This window comes from Pteropus vampyrus, unplaced genomic scaffold (assembly GCF_000151845.1).
Source record: "Pteropus vampyrus isolate Shadow unplaced genomic scaffold, Pvam_2.0 Scaffold100, whole genome shotgun sequence".
Lineage (NCBI taxonomy): Eukaryota > Metazoa > Chordata > Mammalia > Chiroptera > Pteropodidae > Pteropus > Pteropus vampyrus.
The window spans coordinates 3,029,770-3,050,059 of record NW_011888881.1 but is presented as its reverse complement, the minus strand read 5'-3'; the positions used below and the strand labels follow the sequence as shown (position 1 = coordinate 3,050,059).

Below are 20,290 nucleotides of genomic sequence, written 5' to 3'. Positions count from 1 at the left end.
CCCCCCCCCCAAAAAAGAGGATAAAACACGTTGACATTTTCCCAATTCAGAATTTTGCAGACATTCGACTTCAAATGTGTATCGGTTTTAATTTGTTTTGCCTTCATTATTAGAAACAATTACCTTATGATGAGAAGTGATTTTGGACATGTCTCAGTGTTCAGTTTAGTGTATATTATAGCCCAGGTTTTGTTAAAAAGAAATCTGTTTTTAGACGACACCGTTATTTCTCTCAGAATCCTCTTTAAAAAAAAAAAATTCTCTTACGAGTGTTAAACTCCAGAAGCTAAATAATTCTTATAACATTTAACTTCTTTAAAAAGAATATTTAATAATTTAAGGGATTGAACGTTAGTTTTATGTTAGTGTTTCGTGGCAATTGCATGATAGAGTTCAGTCACATTGCATTATTGTAAGTCACCTGTCATCTTATTCAGTTAGAAACATTCAAAATACTGAGTGTACAGTCCCCCCCCCCCCCCCCCCCCCGCCCAAGTTGTAATGCGAAAGTATAGCTGGGTAATCTGTCTAAACATAGGTTTTTGTTTCGCATTTTTATGGCAGCCAAATCAAGATTTAGTTCACAATTCAGTACAAAATCACTTTTTAAACCGACAGTGCTAACAAATGTTTAGGAATGCCATCAGGCAAGTTATGTGAAAACTGAATTTATTTAAGTTTAAGGACCTGCAGTGAGATCTGTGCTGGGAGAAAGTCTTATTTTGAAAGGTAACTTGCGGGAGTTTTTAATTAGCGATGCAGTACTGACATAACATTCGCTCGGATGCAGGGGAGGAAAGTGCATGAGTCTCTGTTGAGCCGGAATGGGGAAATGATGCGAAGAGCCGGGATTCACCTCTGGGGACGCTTTACCCTTTCTGTTAGAGCTTTCCCTAAATACGAAATAGATTTTGTGAAATGGAGAGTCTTCTCCATAACTTGCTCCGAGAACTGCTTAACTAGAATAACAAGTAATTGATGTGAAAGTGGTCAGACATCCAGTGGCATCTAATGGATAATTTCTTTCCTTTGTGGGGGCAGCCCTTGAGCAGTGGAGTTGGCAGAGTTCTGAATCTTGGCTTCATTTTACTAGTGTTGTGGGCAACATTTTCTTAATGTGTAAATTGGGTATTATTTACAGGGTTGTGAAAATCAAATGAGAGCCTACCAAATGTTTAATAAATGTTAATTTCTTCTTTTCCTCTTAGTACTTAGAGTAATAACACCAGGTAGGTATTTCCTCAGGTGTGTTAGTTCTGAGAAGGAGGCAGTGCAAGGTAATCAAGATAGGCATATGTAAATCTCAAAACACTAGGACTTGGTGTGTGATTTACTCAGGAAGATGCAGTGAAATTCTTGCATTACTACGGCTGGGTTTAGTTTTAGAAAAATCTTATTTCCTGTGGAAGGGCACGGCCTTGGGCACAGGGCAGGACTTAAATGCTCGTTAAATGAGAGAGGCAGTTATTCTGAAGTCGTTAGCAGCTGTGATTTAGTGTAATTCAGCTTCCTTTTCTGCGAAACAAGGCAACTCTCTCTGCTTCTCTCACAGCTAGCTTTCTTGTACTGTTTTTTCCTTAATTACGGTCTGAAAGTTCTTGTAGAAATTGTTTGGACCTCAGGATATGGTTTTTTTTTTCCCCCTAAGCATATTAGAGGTACACTCCTAGGCCTGTTCACAAAATCCATTTCAATCTATAAAGTAGCTTAAATATTGTACTAAGAGGAGAAAAATAATCAATTAAAAATGGTATGTTAGCTGCATTATTTGTTTAATTGCTAGCTTAAAAATCTAACCATTATCATCATTCCTGTGAGAAAATGTTTTGAGTTTCAGCTTTGATTCTTATCACCAACTCGGAGCACAGATTTTTCTCTGTTTGCTAACTCATAATCCTTACACCAAGGAGGGAGAACTTATACCCACTTCCCACCAATTTGGAGGAATCGCTCGGATGTTGGTGAGGGAAGGAGTCTCTGGTATAGCAGTGCAAGGAGTTTTTCCACTGCACTGGTGAGGTTTGATATTGGTAAGGTTTTTGAGATTGTGTAGTAGTAATATCTTACTGCCTTTTAGGTTTTTTATTTTTTTTAATAGGAATTCTGTATAGGTTACAAAATTTTCAAATTATTTGATTTATTGCTTAGGACAAGGTGATAGCTAAGCTTACCTTTCAGTTTAATCTGATTAACATCAGAGAGAGGGGAGGAAACTAATCTTTTCTGAGGATCAAAAAAGTCAGTCAGTCATTGTGCTGGGGATTCTCCCTTATGTTACGCCCCTTAGCGTCCCAGAGCATCCCTAATGTTACCTTCATGATAGAGATGAAGAAGCTGGATCTCAGAGGCTGTTAGTCCTTTCTTTGTCCTTCGACAATTGAATATTCTCCTTAAGTTTCTTCCTGGCAGTGGGCAGTATTTCATGATACTCTTGACTCTCTTGCTGTCCTTTTGTTACAAGGGTCTGTTCTTTATTGAACCCTTTGATCCATATTCTGACTCCTTATGTCTCTTTTCCATCTAGAGAGTCTCTGCTTCCCTTTCTGTTGCCATGAATACTTGGAAAGCCCTACGTCCTTTCATTATTTACTTTACCTTTCCAAGGAGCTTCCTGTTCCACAAAATGCATTAGGTGAGAAAAATCCAAATATTTTTGTGAAACATCTGTCTTTTCCCATAGTGATTGCCCTTGAGCTACCAAATATGGAAACCAAAGACAAAGAAAATACTTTTCGCATCCTCTAACAGCAGCAGCAAACACCAACAACAAATAAAAGTGTTTGTAATTGAACCCCTAAAATAGAAAAGCAGTAAACATTTGCGTTCATGCATATGACTTTGGCATCTTAGAGGTGGAAGCAGCTTCAGGAGGTCATCTTGTTCCTTCTTCTTCTGTCATGAGGTAAATTTTTAAATAATTCAGGGCATGTGTTGTCTATCCTTTCCTAATTCTTGTTTAGTAGATGGTGAAGAATTTCCTCATCACCAACTAGAATACCTTATTTTAATTTTGTGATGTTATATTTATTTTTTTCTAATTTAAAAAGTAATGCATATTTTCTGCCTTACTTTTACCTGATTTCCTTTTGCTTTATTTTCCTCAGATAGGGAAAAAAACCCACTGTTAAAAAAAAAAAAAAAGCTTTAAGACCTTAAAAGAAATTTACCTTATAAAGATCTTTTGGGGGAGGGAACAGGTTCATGAAACCAGATCTGAACGAACCAGTGTTCACAGAATTTCACTAAATCTGTTGGTAAGTGAGGTGCAACTCACTGAAATAGGGTGCAGGCAGGGGCTCTTTAGTTATTTGCTCCATGAAGCAGTCCCAGCCTTTGCAGACTCTGAAAGGGCCCCATACCTCTTGGAGGTAAAGACATCCTCTAGGGGGAGAGAAGGTGTTACATATATATCCATTATTTTGTTCTGAAAAGTGAGGATGTGCTCAACGTGTTATGAGCTAGTGTTTACAGGGAACTTCCACATCATAATTCTACCCGAGCCTTACACCGTAACATCGCCTCTCCCCTCTTTTTCAAACAGATGAGAGGAACTTCAGCTGAGAGAAGTTAAGTGAGTGTGATCTAAGGTACTTAAGCCAGGAAGTCCTGAGTTGAGATTTGAACCTAGGACTTTGGAATTATCAGCCACAGCTTCTTTCATTAGACGGTGTTGTCTCTGAAAGGAATTTGTCAGTAGTGTGTCTCCGGTCACAAAAGAGAGATTCTCTACAGACTTTTCAGTCAATCGGGTGGTTATATTTAAGGAGTTTTATTTCTATATTAAACATTTTTATAAGACTACATCATATTTAGTGTTCTGCTTCTGAAGGTAATGATTTGCATTGAAAATGAGTATAGTTTCAGGACATGACATGTCAGAAGGCAGGTTTTTAAACAGCCTAGCGGAGTATGTTGGATTCTGTTGCCCTCTTTCTAAGACATTATTAGTAGGGAGCAAAGAAGTCGAATTTAGCAAACGTTTATTGAGTGCCTTCCCAAACCAAGAGGTCTTTGTTTTGGTCTGCCATTCTGTAAAGCAAACAGGAAATCATCAACTGGATATTATCAACATTTGTAATTTAAAAGATATACAGCAATATTCTGTAGACTATTAAAATGTTACAGTTCATTTTATCATGCAGTGTTAGAATGTGCTTTAGAAACTTTAAGCTAAATTGTAAACATGACACTATTGTCTATCTAGTATTTTTAGACACATTCTGCAGCATGACAGTCTCAAGAGTATGGTCATTCAGGTCGAAAGTACCATATATTCATACCATATTTTTGCATTGGTGCTGAATTTTAATTTTTAAGTTTGTATTTTGAATCATTTTTTTGAAATATTGTGTCTTTATTCTTGATTATAAAGACATTTGATCTGAAATTATTCCCACTGTGTAAGCAGTTATTGGATATGCTATATTAGGGTTTTAATTCTGATGTTATGCTTTTACTGTAATGAACAAACCTGTATATGATTATGCTCTCAAGATTTGCATAACCGCTTTTGACAGATTTTGTGTGGAAAAGAAAGATTTTTTTTCCACATAAAGGCTCTGGGAACTTAAAAAAAACTTTGTAAATACATTGAGAAATTATTTTAGCTGTGGCCCAGGTACTTGCAGTTGATTTGCTTTATCACCATTACGATACCCTAGTAAAGATAATTACTATGTCGGGAAATGTCATTCAGAAGCTTCCTGTTTTCCTACTTATCTACAATGGAATACAATCCCCACCTCCTCCTTCCATCTGTTTCTCTCTCTCCCTTCAAAATTCATTCATGAGCTCTTGCTGATTGATGAGTGAGAACCAAAATTGATGGAATAATTAGTGTATGATAAATGCAGAACTTTATATTGTAGACTTGTATTATACCTCAAACATTAGTGCATTTAGTCTTTATTCAAATACATCTAGTTATAGTACCCTCACCACTTTTTGGGACAGTCGATTTTATTGCTAGACAGCTGCGATTAGAATATTCTTACTGAATAGAATAGACTCTGTAATTTCTTACAAGTTTATATTCTGTACTTACATATAATTTGCATCATAGCCCTTCAGTAATTCATAAAATTTTAGAATTGTAGGGGATCTTAGAGATAAGATCCAGAACTTAGCTCCAGAACTAAGATTTGTTGAAATAGCTAACATTCATTAAATATTTACTCGGTTCTCAGCAATTTCATGTTATGGCTCAGATTTGCTTTTTCAGCTTCATCTGTTGACCTGCTTGTACTTTACACTTTAGCCAAACCGAACTTTTCCTAAGTCCTTCTGTCTGGACTTAATTATACTAGTGCTGCCATGTGCTAGGACTGTTTGCCACCTATTAAACACTTGTTATTTGCAGCATTATGTCTTCATTCATGTTGTTTCTTTTATGTGGGGTGCTCCCCCCGCAGTGTTCATCTCTCATATTCTTTCCTATCTGTCAAGGGTCCTTTCAGGTATTGCTATCTTGGTAAATCTTTTCTAGACCCTTGACCACGCCCCTCTCTTCCCCCAACCAGATAGATTTTATACTTTTATAGTCTATGATACTTTGTACCTTAGAGTGGTATTTTTATTTAATTTAATTTAATTTATTTTATTTTATATTTTATTTTATATTTTATTTTATTTTATTTTTTTCAGGGTGAGGCAACCCTTGGTTGACCTCACAAATTGCAAGGACCTTGTCAGCTTACAATCCCTTATTTTTTATTATTTTTTACGCCTACAGCACCTGGTCTTCCTAGGCGGTCTCCCATCCAAGTACTAACTAGGTCCGGCCCTGCTTAGCTTCTGAGATCAGACAGGATTGGGCTTGTTCAGGGTGGCATGGCCCTAGACTATTTTATCTTCATGCATTAGGCTAATGTCTTTCCAACTTTTGACTACGATCGACAATAAGAAATACATTTATTTATTTTTAAATTTTTATTACGGTGACATTGGTTAATGAAATCCATTAAGTCTCAGGTGTACAATTCAACAGTAAGGCATATATATACATTGCATTGTGTGTTCACTGTCCATAGTTAGATTTCTTTCTGTCATCATGTATTTGACCCCTTTACCCCATCTTCCTCCTCCTCCTTCCCCCCCACCCTCTAGTAACCACTAGTCTATGTCCATGAGTTTGTTTGTCCTGTTTGTTGCTTTTAGGTTTATATCCCACACATAAGTAATATCTTGTGGTTTTCAACTTATTCTGTCTAGCTTATTTCACTTAGGATTATCTCAAGGTCCATCCATGTTGTCACAAATGGCAATATTTCATCTCTTCTTATGGCTTGAGTATATATGTACCACATTGTATTTATGTACCACAGCTTCTTTATCCAATCATCTGTTGTAGGATACTTCTGTTGCTTCCATGCCCTGGCCACCATGAATAATGCTGCTATGAACATCAGTGTGCAAATATCTTTTTGGATATGGGTTTTCAAGTCTTTGGGGTAAATACCCAGTAGAGGGATTGCTGGATCATATGGTAGATCAATTCTTAGTTTTTTGAGGAACCTCCACATTGTTTTTCATAGAGGCATATATCAGTTTGCAGTCCCGTCAGCATTGTATGAAGGTTCCTTTTTCTCCACATCCTCTCCAACACTTGTTATTACTTGTACTGTTGTTAACAGCTATTCTAACAGGTGTGAGATGATACCTCATTGTGGCTTTGATTTGCATTTCTCTAATAGCTAGCGATGTTGAGCATCTTTTTATATGTTTGTTGGCCATTTATCTTCTTGGGAGAAGTGTCTGTTCAGGTCCTCTGTCCATTTTTTTTTTTTTTTTACTGAGTTGTATGAGTTCTTTGTATTTTTTGGATAGTAGGCCTTTATTGGAGACATTGCTTGCAAATGTATTTTCCCATTTGGAAATATCTCTACCTTGTTTATGGTTTCTTTTGCTGTGCAAATGCTTTTTAGTTTGATGTAGTCCTGTTTATTTATTTTTGTTTTAACTTCCTTTGCCTTTGAGGCCAAATTCATAAAATGTCTTTTAGTCCAAGGTCCATGAGTTTAGTTCCTATGCTTTCTTCTATGCAATTTATTGTTTCAGGTCTTATATTCAGGTCCTTAATCCATTTTGAGTTAATTTTGGTGTGTGGTGATAGACAACAGTCTAATTTCATTCTTTTGCAGGTGGCTTTTTAGTTTTCCTAGCATTATTTATTGAAGAGGCTTTCCTTTCTCCACTGTATGTTTTTGGCTCTTTTGTTGAAAATTATTTGCCCATGTAAACATGGATTGACTTCTGGACTCTCGATTCTGTTCTTTTTTTCTGCCAATACCATGCTGTTTTGATTATTGTCACTTTGTAGTATAATTTGAAGTTGGGCAGAGTGATGCCTCCAGTCTCGTTATTTTTTCTCAGGATGGCTTTGGCAATTCGAGGTCTTTTGTGCTTTCATACAAATCTGATGATTTTTTGTTCTATTTCTTTAAAAAATGCCGATGGGATTTTGATGGAGATTGCATTAAATCTGTATAATGCTTTTAGGTAATAAGATCATTTTAACTGTGTTGATTCTTCCAATCCAAGAACATGGAATATCTTTCCATTTCTTTGTTATCTTCCTCAATTTTTTTTAATAGAGTCTTATAGAAATACATTTAAAATTGTTATCTCTTGTGTGTACATACACGTGCATATACATATATATGAAAAAGTTAAGTTTCATGATGTACTCATTTTGCACAGTGTACTCTGACATTTTCTATTCACTTCTGTTTCATTAAAAACATATTGGTGGCAACTCACTCAATTGATTTTGTGACCCATGGTTTTAAAAAACACTGCTTTAGGCTATAAACTCTTAAAACTAGGGATTGTGCCATATTTATCTTTGTATAAATATAACAGATATAACTCAGTATCAGGCATGAAGGTTTCATACACATATTTGTAGCATTGAATTGGATTTTTGGAGACTTACGTAGCATAAAGCCTGATTTTTGGAGACTTGAGGTTGTCATTTCACACTAATTACTCATTGAATCCGTAACAGCTAGACTACAGGTTTCATTTCATATGAGCTAAAATCAAGCTAGATCGCCTCCATCCTGACCTTGTATGATTGATAATAAACATGAATGTAAAATTTTAGTTTGATTTTTAAAAGATATTACATTATGTTACATTATATTTCATTGAGGGGGAGTATTTTTGGCTTGTCCCCGTTTGTCCTACATCGTGGGTGGGGCTGGATGTATTTGGCTCTCAAGTCTTTTTGAAGCTTGAGTTTGTGATCCCACATAGTATTCTTTTCTTTGAACCTTTATCTGTACAATTGATAAACCTGTCTTCTGCCTTTTCCAAATGGCTGATAAAAATGTTAAACTGAATCAGAAAAAATTTTATCATCTAGAGGGAAGTGTCCAGTTTATAAACAAATAGGTTTTGTTTGTTATGTCATGTTTTGAATGCAAATTATCTGGATGACTCATTGAACATTTCATGACAATGCCAGCTGGCTACCTTTGTGAACCTAATAGTGTTTGAAGTTAGGATGGGCTCCTGGCCAGACTGTGGTCTATAGCCAAGGAGGAAAGATGCTGCTACGAGGTCTGGGTGGAATTACTTTTAGGTGTGGAAAGTAACAAAGAAATTTTAGCATTGAAAAGATAAAGTCCATTTTAATCTTCATGTACAGGAGGAAGGCTGGCACCACGTTTTTCTTGGGTTTTGCTTCTGACTTTCTCCACATTTCCTACACTCTAGATAGGCTAGACAAGTCACCCTTTTCCAGACAAGCCTAGAACTTTCCTTTGTCACTTTGCTCAGGTTGTTATAATATGACAAGAGTGCAGTGAAGGCCTTTCTTTGCCTGAAGAAAGCCAGCTTAAAACGCTCAAGTGTCATCCTTTGATGCCTTCCACAGTTCTGCCCTATATTAAGAAGCGCTGCAGGTGGACCAATCTCTAGTATGGCACTTATCCTTTTAGATCATGCTTAATTGCATGTCTTTGCCTCAGGGGATTGAGCTTCTCCAGGACAAGAACTTTCTCTTCATGTTTGTAACCCTAGGACCTTGACATAGTGAATGATCAATAAACGTTTAATTAGGAGTCCAACCTAGTAAGGAGTTTTATTTTGCTTTGTTAATCCTGATAGCATTTAAAAGGCAGGCTGTAAATCTAATATTTAGTTGTTAGAAAATTGTGACATCATGAATAAACTTTTTTTTTTCCCAGTGACCTTTCTTTCTTGAGCCTGTTAGGAAGGTTTACTGCTGAGTTCCGATGACTGATTTTGGGTGGGAGCCTTGGGGGTCCAGTATGAATTCATTTCACTTCGAGTTCCAGTTATTACAATAGTGATTCAGAAATCTTATAGCAGGTAATTGGGATGTAGTTTGAGTTTACCCCAACAGTACCTTTTTCATTTGACATCTTTGGGGAAGCTGTGTTTTGGATGAGTGACTTTTCCAGAGAACTCAAGGTTAAACCTTTAAAAGCACCAAGAAAAGATTTTGTTGGAATTTTTTCTAATGTATTCTGTTTTTCCCTGTGCTGTGGATTCAGTCTGTTAAATACATTTGAGCCTTTTCTTTTTCTGTGTAACATTTGCCCTCCGATTATATAAGATATGCATTCATTATAGAAATGTTGGTAAATATAGAAATATACACAAGAAAGAAAGGGTGTATCTTATTTTTGTTACCCAGACATACCTTCTCTCAACATATTAGTATATATTTCCAGTCTTTTTTTCTGTATATGCATTTAAGTAAGCATTTAAAATTTACGATCATACCATATATATTTTCTTTTTTTTTTTAAATTTTAAATATATTATACTGTGAACATTTTCTTATGTCTAGAAGGTTCATTGTTTTAATGACAGCTGTTCTACAATATGGATGTAATATAATTTACCTAATCTCCTGAGCAGTTTGTTTTTGGAAATGAACTATTGCCAGGACAGTGAGGGTACTTGTTTTTCTGTACCCTTGTCAGCATAGGGCATTATTTCCTCCACAGATTTGCATTTTCAGAAATTTCAAAATTGATCTTTTCAATTTTTTTGGTTAGATATCCAGAAGAGGGAAATATACATATATTATTGAATTGTACTTTAAACCTATGTAATTTTATTAACCAATGTTGCCCCAATAAATTTAATTAAAAAAATTTCAAAATTGAAATTGCTTGAGAGGAATAAATCCCCAAGCACCAGTTCAAATTCTTGAGCGTCATTTAACAACTTTCTGATGATTTGATACTTCTAAAACAAATAAGTGATTATGATGTTAACACAGTGATACTTATTTCCTTCCTCACTGAAATCCCTAGAAGGGTCACTAATTCTATTAGTGGTGCTTTTGTTTGTTTCTTTTTTCATCTGTTAACGCTCTCAGGGAATTTTCGGGGGATATGTGGGACTCTGATTCACTGTCAGTGACTTGAAATGGGGTGTGTGTGTGTGTGTATTCTTTCTATCTCTGTACATTTCTGTTCTCTGTACCTACTTTGAATATCATCCTTTTCTTTTTCCCATTTGCCAGCTCCCACTTCTGTTTGCTTCTCTCCCTCCGCAGCCATACATTTGCAAGCTAGACCTTAATTGAACCTGTTCAAGGGAACCTGGGTAATCAGCTGTGTGCAAAACGAAAGTGGCTTCTTTCCTCTCCTTTGAAGTGAGATTCAGTGCCTTTATGATAGACTCGGTCCTGTTAAAAGAACTTCCTGACTCATGGTCAAGGTTGGCTCTGTAGGAATGCCTGTCTTTGGAACAGAGGCAGTGCTCTGGGAATGATGGAGCCTCAGGCAGCATTGTTCTGTGCAGAGGGCAATGTCCCTTCTGGGTGGCTGCATGTAGGCATGACATCTGGTACTGTTGCAACTATCTTGTCATGAGGAAAGCCAAGAAAGAGGGGTATTGTTTTGCTTTTTGATCTGGGAATGAGAAGCAGCATGTAGAGATGCTTGGAGCACTGTGAATGGAGGGGAGGAAACTTTCGAAAAGAAATCTTTCATACATTTCAACATACTGAAATATTTAAGCTCTAATAAGACAGTGTTATAGGACTGTAGGTAATGACACTGTGGTTGTCCCATAAAGCACTCATTGTTTTTATTGATTTGCCTTCTCAGAAGCTAGCAGATTTGTGTCGGGTATGCAGAATAATCTGTTTCAACTGGGTAATTCATCAGCTCAATATTTAAAATTATTTTTATTATGGGAAAAATACATAAAATGTACACTTTACCCATTTTAAGTGTATCACTGCTAACCATTACTTCCAGAGTTGTTTTTTCATCTTCCCAAACAGAAACTTGATACTCCTTCCTCCAGCTTCTGGTAACCTCTATTTTACTTTCTGTCCCTGTGAATAATCCTATTCTAGATACGTCATATGAATGGAGTCACAATATTTGTCCTTTTGTTTCTGGCTTATGTTATTTAGCATAATGTTTTCAAGGTTCTTCCATGTTGTAGCACGTATCAGAATTTCATTCCTTTTTATAACTGAATAATATTTCACTGTATGTATATACATCACATTTGTTTATTCATTCATCTGTTGAGGTACACTTGAGTGGTTTCTGCCTCTTGACTCTTATGAATAAAGCTGCTATGAACATTGGTGTGCTTGTTTGTGTCCCTATTTTCAATTCTGGGTGTATGTGTAGGATTGAAATTACTGGATTAAATGGTAATTTCATGTTTAACTTTTTGAGTCATTGCCAAACTATTTTACACATCACATCAGCTGTGCCATTTTACATTACCACCAGCAATCTGTGAAGGTTCCATATCCTTGCCAACACTTTTTATTTTCCTTTTTTTGAGAGTAGCCATTGCAGTGGATGTGAAGTGGTATTTCATTGTGGTTTTGACTTGCATTTCTCTAATGATTAGTGATCTTTATGTGCTTAGTGGCCATTTGTATACTTCTTTGGAAAAATATTCCATTGTATATACCATGATTTTGTTTATTTAGTCTCTGTCGACGGATGCTTGGGCTGTTTCTACCTTTTGGCTATTGTGAATAATGCTGCAGTGAACATTGGCATACAAGTATATGTTTGACCCTCTGTTTTTAAATACTTTGGGTACATACCTAAAAATAGAGTTATATGGTAATTCTGTTTAGTTTTCTGAGAAACTGCCATACTGTTTTCCATAGTGCCTGCACCATTTTACGTTCCCACCAGCAATGCACAGAATTGCAATTTCTCTACATCCTTGCCAATACTTAGTTTCTGTTTTTTATTTTTATTTTTAAGGTTCCTTTGCCTTTTAAAAATAATATTTTTTACTTTTCAGTTGTAGATGGCATATGATATATTAGTTTCAGGCGTACAACATAGTGATTAGACATCTGTATAGCTCACAAAGTGATCACTTCAATAAATCTAGTGCCCCTCTGATACTGTATATAGTTATTACAATATTATTGGTTCTATTCCTTATGCTACACTTTATATCTCCATGACTGTTTTGTAACTACCCATTTGTACTTCTTAATCCCTTCCTCCTACCCGCTTTTTCCCTGACCCCTCCAGGCCCCTCTCATCTGGTAACACTCAAAGTGTTCTCTGTATTTATGATTTCGTTTCTGTTTTTTGTTTGTTTGTTTTGTTTTTTAAATTCCACATATATGTGCAGTCATGTGGCATTCCTCCATCTGACTTACTCCACTCAGCACAATACCCTTTAGGTCCATCATGAAATATCTTTTTCCATCCCATTACTTTTAGTCTGTGTGTGTATTTTAGTCTGAAGTGAGTCTCTTGTATGCTGCATATGTATGGGTCTTGTTTTCTTATCCATTCAACCACCCTTTGTCTTTTGATTGGAGCATTTAATTCATTTACACTTAAAGTAAGTATTGCCATTTTATTCATATTTTCGATCTTTTTTTCTTTTTAAAGAAGTCCCTTTAACATTTCTTATTGGTTTGGTGGCAGTGAACTCCTTTAGCTTTTACTTATCTGGGAAGCTCTTTATTCTAAAGGATAGCCTTGCTGGATAATCTTGGTTTAAGTCCCGCTTCTCATTACTTTGAATATTTCATGCCAGTCCCTTCTGGCCTGTAAAGTTTCTTTTGAGAAATCGGCTGACAGTCTTATAGGAGTTCCCTTGTAGGTAACTAACTGCTTTTCTTTTGCTGCTTTTCAGATTCTCTTTTTGTCTTTAACCTTTGGCATTTTACCTATGACGTGTCTTGGTGTGGGCCTCTTTGGGTTCATCTTGTTTGGGACTCTGCATTTCCTGGACTTATATGTCTATTTCTTTTGCCATGTTAGGGAAGTTTTCCATCATTATTTTTTCAAATAGGTTTCAATTCCTTGTTCTCTCTCTTTGCCTTCTGGTACCCCTATGATGCGAATGTTGGTATGCTTGATGTCCCAGAGGCCCCTTAAACTATCCTCATTTGCTTTGATTCTTTCTTCTTTTTGCTGTTGTGATTGGGTGTTTTTTGCTACCTTGTCTTCCAAATCGCTAATTCGATCCTCTGCTTCATCAAATCTATTGATTCCCTCTATTATTCATTTCAGTTATTGTATTCTTCATTTCTGACTGGTTCTTTTTTATGTTTTATATATTCATTTTTATGTTTCTTATCTCTTTGTTAAAGTTCTCACTGAATTCATCTCACTGAGTACTTAGGGGAGTAGTCTTCCATTAAGTTCATTGAGCATCCTTATAACCAGTGTTATAAAGTCTGCATCTGGTAGATTGCTTACAACCATTTTATTGTCATTTTTCTGGAGTTTTAGTGTGTTCTTTCATTTGAGACATGTTTCTTTGTCTTCTAATTTTGGCTGACTCCCTTTGTTTCTGTGTATTAGGTAGATCTACATCTCTTGGTCTTGGTAGAGTGGCCTTGCTGTTGTGATTGTTTTCTGCTACCTTGTCTTCCAAGTGGTGCCCAGTGGCACAGTTTCCCTGTCACATGCCTCTAGATGTGTCCCTTGTGTGGGTTGTGTGTGCTCTCCTATCATACCTGACCCTTGATTGCTCTTGGCATGTCAGTGGAAGGGATTGAACCTCACTCAGGCTGACTGGCTGTGAGGAATGGCTGTAACTACAGCAGAAGAGCTGTGTGCTGGATCAGGATTCACTTTAGCAGTACTCTGGTTCCTGCTCAGTCTGCCCTTTGGGTATGTTGTTTGTGGAGGTGGTTGGTCGTATTCTGGTATGGTCTGAAGTTGATCACTGGGTGTATTGGTTCTGGGGCCTCTTGGGAGGGGCTCCAGTGTAGGCCAAGTTTAGTCACTGCCTGTGCCTGGCTTGGGATCATCTGGTATGAGCTACAAAATGATCTGTGGGTGGTTGCTGCTTGTGCTGGGCTTGGAGGTGCCTAGGAGAGGCTAAGCTGCAAGCCAAGGCCCACCACCACTAAGTACTGGGCTTGGGTCCACTTAGCAAGAGCTACAGAGCATGCCTGGGCTAGATACTGCTTCTCTGGGGTTTGTGAATCTTTGAGAGACTTTAGGAAAGGCCATAGTGTGAACTGAGACAGGCTGTTTGTATGGAAAAGCTGCTGGAAGCATCTCGATTGGGCTCACAAGTTGGATAGGGTAGGGTATCAGGGAATCACCAGATCAGGGCAAAGGGTGTTATGGAAATTCAGACTTGGTGTCCACTTGTGCCTGCAGGCTGTGTTGGGGGAAGGCTTAGCAAAGGAACAATGGTGTCTTCCAGCACTTCTATCTGGGAGAATGCTGCCCCTCCAGCCCTTGTCCTGAAGCCAGACAGTTCACATCCTCTCTGTTTGTCCCAGGCACTTCTCGGGTTGCCGCCCCAGCTCTGGAGCTCAAAATGAATGAGTTTGTGTGTTGACCCTTTAAGGGGAACGCTTTGGACTCCATCAGCCCTCTGTCTCACTCAGTCACAATCTTAACTGGTTTTCTCAGCCAGAAGTTATGAGGACCTCTCTTCCCAGCACTCTAATCCTGGGCTAGGGATCCCATTGGGGCTGGGACCTTCACAGCCAAGATGTCCTCCTCTTAACTGCCACACCACATTGCCATCCGTTCCATGTCTCTACCTCTCCTGCCAGTCTCAATGTGGCTTCTTCTGTGTCCTTAGTTATAGGACTTCTGTTTAGCTTGTCTTCAGGCAGTTTTCAGTGAAGGTGATTCTGTAGTTTAGTTGCAATTTTGATGTGGTCGTGGGAGGAGGTGAACAGATCATTTACCTACTCTGCCATCATGACTGGAAGTCTCTTTGTTTCTGTTAAAAAAATTTTGTTCATAATAGCTATCTAAAATGGCTGTGAATTGGTATCTCATTGTGGTTTTGATTTTCATTTCCGTAATAATTAGTGATGTTAAGCATTTTTTCATGTACTGATTTGCTATTTGCATGTTTCTTTGGAGAAATGTCTGTTCAAATACTTTGCCCATTTTTAGTAATTTTTTTGTCATTAAATTGTAGTTCTTAAGTTCTGGATGTTAAACCCTTATCAGATACATGGTTCGTAAATGTTTTCTCCAATTTCATGGTTTGCTTTTTCACTCTGCCATAGTGTTCTTTTTTACAGTAGTCTTATAGTCTCATTTACAGTATTTTCCCCTTTATCCATGGAGATATGTTACAAGATAACCAGTGGATGCCCGAAACCACAGAGAGTACCAAACCCTATATACACTATAATTTTTCTATACACACTTTTTTACTTAAAGGAAGCACTTAATGGATTTTCTTTGTCATATCCAAATTGCCAGCATCACTACTCTTGGGCTTTGTGGCCATTATTAGGTAATGGTTACTTTAATATAAGCACTGCGATACTGTGACAGTCCATAACTGAGATGGCTAGTAAGTGACTAATGGGTGGGTAGTGCATACAGTGTGGAGATACTGGGTAAAGGGACGATTTACCTCCTGAACAGGATGGAGCAACATTTCATCATGCTACTCAGAATGACATGCAATTTAAAACTTATGAATTGTTTATTTCTGGAATTTTTCATTTAATTTTTTTGGATCGCAGTTGATGGTGGGTAACTAGAACCATGGAGAGTAAAACGACAGATAAAGGGATACTACTGTATCTATATTTTCTTTGTTGCCTGTGATTTTGGTATTATAGCCAAGAAATCATGGTTAAATCTATCATGAAGCTTTTCCTGTTTTCTTCTAAGAGTTTAGCTTTTATATTTAGGTCTTTGATCCATGTTGAGGTTTTTTAAAAAAATTAATTAATTAATTGTTTTTTATGTTGACATCGGTTAACGAAATCCAGTAAGTTTCAGCTGTACATTTTAACAGTAAGGCATATGTATATATACACATTGTGTGTTCACCTCCCATGAGTTAATTTTTATGTATAGTATAAGGTAAGGGTCCAATTTCATTCTTTCGTATGTGGATATCTGGTTTTCCCAGCTCCATTTGTTGAAGAGACTGTACTTCCTCATTGAGTAGTCTCAGCACTTCTATTTGAAAATCATTTGACCATCTATGTAAACATTTATTTCTGAGCTCTCTATTCCGTTTTCTGATATATATGTCTGCCATTACCACACTGTTTTGATTACTGTAACTTTGTAGTAGGTTTTGAAGTCAGGAGGTGTGAGGCCTCCAACTTTGTTTTTCTTTTTCAAGATTGTTTTGACTCTTCAGGGTCTCTTGAGTTTCCATACGAATTTTAGGATAAAATTTTCTTTTTCTATAAAAAAGACTTTTTGATTTTGATAGGGATTGCATTGAATTTGTAGATTGTTGGGTAGTATTCTCATCTTAATATTAAGTCTTTTAGTCAATGACTATGGGGTGTCTTTCCATTTATTTAGGTTTTCTTTAGTTTTGTTGACCATTAACAGAAAGTCACACATTCTCTAGCAAAATGGGTTTATTTGGGAACAACAAGGAATTGTAATCCAGAACATGCAGCCTGATAGGCCATGTGCAAGTCCGCTAAAACAAAGAAGTGGAAGCTTTTTATGGAAGGAGAGGAAGTTGGGAAGGGCTGTTACAGACAGTTTCCCCTATTGTTCTTTGCAGTCAACATAGGGCATGAGCGCTCCCCCTCTGGCTTCCCTATTTCAATTTAAATGAGTTTTCTTTTTATTAATTTTTTTACATTTCTCCATTTTGATCAGACCTTTCTCTTAAAGCATTGCTAATTAAGAGTCAGGTGTTTCCTGCTTCAGCAGCCTTTTGTCCCTAAATGCCAGGAAGGACCTTCCTTGGGTGACATGTCCCGCATTGGAGGGAAAGTTCATGGATTAGGAACTGTTGTGGTCACACTTGAGTAATAAGGAGAGGTAGAAGGGAGATCTCTCAGGTATTTCTTAAATTCTGTATCTTAAAATAGTGAATATGGCTAAGGCATATTCAGAACAGAAAGAATTAACACTTTGGGAAGACATAATGTGGGAATAAGACATGAAGCAACTAAACAGTATTGTTATCGCAAAAGAAAACTTTGGAATATAATGTCTTATCTGTAATATAGCCTGTAGGTTGTAAATTCAGAGACTGTGAATTTTGGATAAGAGTCTGGAGTCAGTTAATAATCTAGATGAAAACAACTGTGAATTTTAAGCCTTTTAACTCATCAAAAGAGCAAGTGAAAAGGATCATTATGAGACTGTTTCCGAAAGACCATAAAATCAAGGGAAGATTTCCCTTTTACAAGAGGTTTCCTTTTTTTGCAAGGGACTAGGAAATGTGGGCAAGGGCATTTTTCTTTTCTATGAAAGAGAAGGAAGAGGCAACAGTGAGAAAAGGTATGCAGCCCTGTCCTGGACATCTGAGAAAGCTGTCTTTCAGATGTCGTCTGCTTCAAAACTTTACCTTCAGGTCAGCAGATGTTGTGCCAGTCCCGTCTTAAGTGCTTTCTTCAGATGTGTCACGTGAACCTTGGAGTTTGGCAGTACAAGGGTTGCTTTGCAGCACCTGATAGGGGCTTTTCAAGTGAGGTTGGAGAGAGTCCTTCTGGAGATGTCTTTTCCAGTAGATGAAATCTCCAGGTTGCAAAGTGTAGTGCCCAAAGTCTTTATCTCCAAGAGTGCACTGTGAAAAGGTTATTCTGCCAAAATAAGGTTATTTTAAATAGAAGCAGTTAGGCCTTTACAATATCGAAGTATTTCTTGTATCAACTGGAAAGAGGTAGGTGCCAAGTGCATGGGATATCCTGTGACTATATCAAAGTTATGAGCTCCAAAAGGGATGGACCTGAGATTTAAAAGGACTAACAGCATTGCTTTTGGCCAGGATATTTGGAGAGTCTCTATGAATTTTAACAGTTGTCTGAACAATGCCGTTAGTGCACTTGACTAAACTGAAGGTTGAGGGTGGTAAGTGCAGTGGAAATGTAAAACCGGCCAAACAACACCTGACAGGTAGGGATAATCTCCAGGTAGGGAAAATCTTTTCTAAAAGGACTTTAGCTATAGAAGAGGCAGTAGCCTGTCTTGAAGGAGAAGCATCAGTCAGTGAGAATATATAAAGACCATGACTAAAATGTATTTATTTATATCCATGGGGGAAGCTGTATGAAATCTATGGACCCTTAAATGGTCCATTAGGCAATTTAAAATGTCCACGAGTGGTGCAAACAGGCTTTCTAGAGTTGTACTTTGGACAAGTGGGACGCTGAAATAGGCACTTTTTTTGCAGGCTTATTATTATTTTCCCACCGATATTGATTCATGAATGCTGTCTCTTTGTCAGTAGACCAGTGGTTTAATGCAGGTACAATAGTTGGGGGTGGGAATTTTAGAGTATGCATTATTATTTGGCGCAAACCAGAGCTTTCTCTTTACAGTCATGCTGTGCTGAATAACAGGAATATATTCTGAGAAGTGCATCGTTAGATGATTTTGTCGTTGTGTGAACATCACAGAGTGATAGGAATTTTTCAGCTCCATTATGTTCTCATCCGACCATTGTGATAATACGCGATCTATTGTTGACAGAAATGTTGTTATGATTGCATATCAGATCAACAGTTCTTGGATTTCAAATCTTGTTTTCTTTTTCTGAGGACAGTTGGGCTTCTGTAGCTAGTTTTTCTAAGTTATCAATTGGGGAAATATCCCTTTGGACCATACATAGTAGAGGTTTTATTGCTGCTGATTCCTTGAGGAAATGTCAGCAAGATGATGACTGTTAGCTTCCAGAGAGACAAGTTTGGAATTCATGGGGATCTTAGTGATAGCTAAAGCAGCAAGCAAAACTATAGTATTCCATAGTTACTGAATGTATGGGCCATTTAAAATTTTATTTCTGCTGGAAGTAAGGAAGTCATGTTGCTCCCACAATTTTCCAAAATCATGAACTACTCCAAAAGCATATCTACTATTGCACTTTTTCTCTTGGCTAAAGTACAAGCTAAAGTAAGCATATAATTCACCCTGTAGGGCTAAAGTACCCTCAGGTAAAGGTGCTACCTCAATGACTTCAAAAGGAATTGCAATAGCATACCCAACATAGTACTTACCATTTCACTCTTTAAATACGAACCATCAGTAAACCATGAAAAATATGTGTTAGTTACCCAAAGGAGTTTTCTGCAGATCATAATTAGGGGTCAGGAGATGATCTGTCAGTGTTAAGCAGTCATGAGAGGCTTTAATGGAGGGGAGAAGAGTATCAGGGTTAATGGGTTTTCTCACAAGTAAAGCGGGAGTGTTCCAGGGACTAGTGTTAGCGGGTAATGAGACTCTGAGTTTTGTAATCTTCTGTTATGGGCTTTATACCTTGAAGGGCCTCTTTTCTTATGGGGTACTGATTGATTCTAGGATGGGATTCTTAGGGGTCTATTTGAATCTTTAGAATATGTTGACCTTAAACCAAAAGTCAGTAAAATGGGTTTATTCGAGAACAACAAGGAATCGCAATCCAGAACGTGTGCAGCCATGTGGGCCATGTGCAAGTCCACTAAAACAGGAAGCCGTTTTGTAGAGGGGAAAGGAAGTTGGAAGGGCTATTACAAATAGTTTCCCTCTTGTGCTTCCCGGGTGACACAGGCTCCCCGCTCTCTGGCCTCCCTACTTTAAATGAGGTGTCTGTTTCTTCTTCTTCTTCTTCTTCTTTTTTTTTTTTTTTTACGATTTCTTTCAACAGTGTCTTGTAGTTTTTCATGTATGTCTTTCATCTTTTTGGTTAAATTTATACCTAAGTATTTTGTTTTTATGATATTGTAAATGAAATGGTTTCCTTAATTATTCACATTTTATTGTGTATAGAAATACAAATGATTTTTGCGTGTTAATTTTATAGTCCGTGACTGCCAAGTTCCTCTGTTAGCTCTGATGGTTTTTCGAGGGGAGGGGTTATGGATTCTTAAGGTTTTATACATATAAGATCATGTCATGTACGAAGA

At 37.3% G+C, this 20,290-nt stretch overlaps 1 pseudogene; it reads right to left on the bottom strand.

Annotated features, from left to right (window-relative positions):
* Positions 1-5,722: 5,722 nt before the first annotated feature.
* On the bottom strand, positions 5,723-5,841 carry LOC111742766 (annotated as a pseudogene).
* Positions 5,842-20,290: the final 14,449 nt, after the last annotated feature.